Below are 5,000 nucleotides of genomic sequence, written 5' to 3' on the forward strand. Positions count from 1 at the left end.
TCCTTGTCTCCCTCCGGCCCAGAAAAATAAATCCCTGTTTCGCTGTATCCCTCCACCCAAGACAGAAATCCCTGTTACCCTGTATCCCTCCACCCCAGATTATGTTTTCCTGTATCCCTCCACCCCAGACAAAATCCCTGATGCCTGTATCCCTCCACCCCAGGAAAAGATATCCCTGTTTCCCTGTATTCCTCCACCCCATAAAGAAAATCTGTTTCCTGTATCCCTCCACCCCAGAAAGAACATCTGTTTTCCTGTATCCCTCCACCTCAGACAGAAATCCCTGTTTCCTGTATCTCTCCACCCCAGACAGAAAGCCTTGTTTCCCTGTACCCCTCCACCAAGACAGAAATCCCAGTTTCCCTGGTTCTCTCCACCCTAGACAGAAAGCCTTGTTTTCCTGTATCCCTCCACCCCGACAGAAATAAAAACATAATGAGTTTCAACGCGAGGTGAACCATACATAAACCAAACTATCAGATTCCCCCTGGAACCACCGTACCCATGGGAGTTCCCTAACCAGCCCTGAGACCTGATCTGAGGTCTGATTGAAAGGCATGGGGAGAGACAAAAGGCAGTAATGCTATCTTCCTGGTCCATCGAAGAGACCGCCACCGTTCTGCAGCTGTGCTCCAATAGAATAAGCTTAGGGAGCCATTGTTGCTCCAAGTACAGATGGCCGCACTTCAAAAGCCCCCTTGAATCAAAACCCGGTATATTCGCCAAGTTAATTTGCCACGTACCCAGTTTCTCATTTTCGGCTATGATCTTTGCAATCATTTTGATACTGCCTGGGCGATATTTATATATAACCATGTTTGTTTTGAAAATACTTGTCCGCTTCCCCACTATCTGGCCAATTCACTCTCACACACAAACACACAGCTTTCTCTGCAGTTATAGACGTGTGACGCAGGCGCCGACACCGGGTCAGCCGCACCCCCCGGGATTTGTCTGTTTTGATGTACCGCCATCGTGAAGAACCAATTAAAATGGCAGGTTTTGCTCAGAGGGGGATTTGTTTGCGTGGCGGACCGTGTAGCAGAGGTTACAGTGGAGATGTGAAATGCCTCAGAGAGATTCTCCAGGTGGGAAAGTTTTGCTAGAGGCCCTCATCGTGTGTTCTGCCACCTATCACACTGTTGATTTTCTCCAAGTCGGTTTTCTACAAGAGAGAATATTAAAGAGAGAGAGATATAGTGGCCCAGAGAGAGAGCAAGAGAGAGAGAGATACAGAGAGAGAGAGAGATACAGAGAGAGAGAGTGAGAGTCAGAGAAAGCGATAGCGAGAGAAATACAGAGAGAAACTGAGAGAGAGTTAGTGAGCCAGAGAGAGATACAGAGAGAGATACAGAGAGAGAGAGAGAGAGAGAGAGAGAGAGAGAGAGAGAGCGATACAGAGAGTTAGTTAGTGAGCCAGAGAGAGAGACTTAGTGAGCCAGAGAGAGAGCCCAGAGAGAGAGAGATACAGAGAGAGAGAGAGATACAGAGAGAGAGAGTGAGAGTCAGAGAAAGCGATAGCGAGAGAAATACAGAGAGAAAGAGAGAAACTGAGAGAGAGTTAGTGAGCCAGAGAGAGAGATAGAGAGAGAGATACAGAGAGAGAGATACACAGAGAGAGAGATACAGAGAGAGTTAGTTAGTGAGCCAGAGAGAGAGATACAGAGAGAGATACAGTGCCTTGCAAAAGTATTCATCCCCTTTGCGTTTTTCCTATTTTGTTGCATTACAACCTGTAATTTAAATAGATTTTTATTTGGATTTCATGTAATGGACTTACACAAAATTGTCAAAATTGGTGAAGTGAAATGACAAAAATAACTTGTTTCAAAAAATTCAAAAAAATGTAAATGGAAAAGTGGTGCGTGCATATGTATTCACCCCCTTTGCTATGAAGCCCCTAAATAAGATCTGGTGCAACCAATTACCTTCAGAAGTCACATAATTAGTTAAATAAAGTCCACCTGTGTGCAATCTAAGTGTCACATGATCTGTCACATGATCTCAGTATATATACACCTGTTCTGAAAGGCCCCAGAGTCTGCAAGCTCCCTCACGACGCCAGGACAGCGGAGTCAATCACCCCCTTCCGGAGACACCTGAAACCCCACCTCTTTAAGGAATACCTGGGATAGGATTAAGTAATCCTTCTAACCCCCCCCCCCCCCCCTACCCTCCCCCCCAAAAAGATATAGATGTACTATTGTAAAGTGGTTGTTCCACTGGATATCATAAGGTGAATGCATCAATTTGTAAGTCGCTCTGGCTAAGAGCGTCTGCTAAATTACGTAAATGTAAAGGTAAAAATGCAACACCACTAAGCAAGGGGTCCCACCAAGCAAGCGGCACCATGAAGACCAAGGAGCTCCTCCAAACAGGTCAGGGACAAAGTTGTGGACAAGTACAGATCAGGGATGGGTTATAAAAGATTATCCTAAACTTTGACCATCCCACAGAGCACCATTAAATCAATTATAAAAAAATTGAAAGAATATGGCACCACAACAAACCTGCCAAGAGAGGGCCGCCCACCAAAACTCACAGACCAGGCAAGGAGGGCATTAATCAGAGAGGCAACAAAGATAACCCTGAAGGAGCTGCAAAGCTCCACAGCGGAGATTGGAGTATCTGTTCATAGGACCACTTTAAGCCGTACACTCCACAGAGCTGGGCTTTACGGAAGAGTGGCCAGAAAAAAGCCATTGCTTAAAGAAAAAAATAAGCAAACACATTTGGTGTTCACAAAAAGGCATGTGGTAGACTCCCCAAACATATGGAAGAAGGTACTCTGGTCAGATGAGATTAAAAGTGAGCTTTTTGGCCATCTAGGAAAAGGCTATGTCTGGCGCAAACCCAACACCTCTCATCACCCCGAGATCATCATCCCCACAGTGAAGCATGGTGGTGGCAGCATCATACAGTGGGGATGTTTTTCATCGGCAGGGACTGGGAAGCTGGTCAGAATTGAAGGAATGATGGATGGTGCTAAATACAGGGAAATTCTTGAGGGAAACCTGTTTCAGTCTTCCAAAGATTTGAGACTGGGATGGAGGTTCATCTTCCAGCAGGACAATGACCCTTAGCATACTGCTAAAGCAACGCTCGAGTGGTTTAAGGGGAAACATTTAAATGTCTTGGAATGGCCTAGTCAAAGCCCAGACCTCAATCCAATTGAGAATGTGTGGTATGACTTAAAGATTGCTGTACACCAGCAGAACCCATCCAACTTGAAGGAGCTGGAGCAGTTTTGCCTTGAAGAATGGGCAAAAAATCCCAGTGGCTAGATGTGCCAAGCTAGAGACATACCCCAAGAGACTTGCAGCTGTAATTGCTGCAAAAGGTAGCTCTACAAAGTATTTACTTTTTTTTGGGGGGGGGGGGGGGGTGAATAGTTATGCACGCTCAAGTTTTCAGTCTTTTTGTCTTATGTCTTGGTTGTTTCACAATAAAAAATATTTTGCATCTTCGAAGTGGTAGGCATGTTGATACAAACCCCCCAAAAAACAATTTTAATTCCAGGTTGTAAGGCAACAAATAGGAAAAATGCCAAGGGGTGAATGCTTTCGCAAGCCACTGTATAGAGATAGAGAGATACAGAGAGAGAGAGAGAGCTAATGATGCAGAGAGAGAGTTAGTGAGCTAGAGAGAGAGATACAGAGATAGTTAGTGAGCCAGAGAGAGAGTTAGTGAGCCAGAGAGAGAGATGCAGAGAGAGTTAGTGAGCCAGAGAGAGAGAGTTAGTGAGCCAGAGAGAGAGAGATGCAGAGAGAGTTAGTGAGCCAGAGAGAGAGAGTTAGTGAGCCAGAGAGAGAGATGCAGAGAGAGATACAGAGAGAGAGAGATGCAGAGAGAGAGATACAAAGAGAGATACAGAGAGAGAGATACAGCCAGAGAGAGAGTTAGTGAGCCAGAGAGTGAGATACAGAGAGAGTTAGTGAGCCAGAGAGAGAGATGCAGAGAGAGTTAGTGAGCCAGAGAGAGATGCAGAGAGAGAGATACAGAGAGAGATACAGAGAGAGAGATACAGCCAGAGAGAGAGTTAGTGAGCCAGAGAGAGAGATGCAGAGAGAGATATAGAGAGAGATACAGAGAAAGAGATACAGCCAGAGAGAGAGTTAGTGAGGCAGAGAGAGAGATGCAGAGAGAGATATAGAGAGAGATACAGAGAAAGAGATACAGCCAGAGAGAGAGTTAGTGAGCCAGAGAGAGAGATACAGAGAGAGAGAGAGCTGAACGAGAGAGAGAGAGAGAGAGAGCTGAACGAGAGAGAGAGAGAGAGAGAGAGAGCTGAAAGAGAGAGAGAGAGAGAGAGAGAGAGAGAGAGCTGAACGAGAGAGAGAGAGAGAGCTGAACGAGAGAGATAGAGAGAGAGAGAGAGAGCTGAACGAGAGAGAGAGAGAGAGAGCTGAAAGAGAGAGAGAGAGAGAGAGCTGAACGAGAGAGAGAGAGAGAGAGAGAGAGAGCTGAACGAGAGAGAGAGAGAGCTGAATGAGAGAGAGAGACCAGCCTGTTTCTAGGGAAATGAAGGTGAACTTAGGCTAGTTATCTCTCAGTGAGTCTGCACCATCACACCAGAACAGATCAAAGACCCATTGTGCCGAGGAAAGAGACACCGCTCCAACTGTTCCACTGATTTAGGCCTCCTTTGAGGTGAACACTCAGATGTGTCTGCACTCAGTAGGTGGCGGCCACGTTGAATGGATTAGATGCCATCTCTTCCAGGGCTCTGACTGAAATGTAAACCTGTGATATGAAAGGGACCGTAATGACTGCAGACTGACTGCAGACCTGCAGTGGCTGGCCTCAGGAGGTCTGTCTACAAGGGCCTGTTAGGTAGAGTTGTTTCACACCAACTTCTATGTACTGAGAAGTGAATGCAGGGAAGCCCAGAACCATGTATTTACAAAAGGAGCTTAGTTGCACCTTAATTGGGGAGAACGGGCCTGTGGTAATGACTGGAGCGGAATCAGTGGACTGGTATCAAATGCCATTCCATTAGC

At 46.0% G+C, this 5,000-nt stretch overlaps 1 protein-coding gene across 3 annotated transcripts in view; it reads left to right on the plus strand.

Moving 5' to 3' along the window:
* The window catches only part of LOC106609762 (plexin-A4), a 491,160-nt gene that overhangs the window by 405,342 nt on the left and 80,818 nt on the right, over nt 1-5,000 (plus strand). The window lies entirely within an intron of this gene.

The sequence above is a fragment of the Salmo salar genome, chromosome 07, assembly GCF_965601325.2.
Source record: "Salmo salar chromosome 07, fSalSal1, whole genome shotgun sequence".
Lineage (NCBI taxonomy): Eukaryota > Metazoa > Chordata > Actinopteri > Salmoniformes > Salmonidae > Salmo > Salmo salar.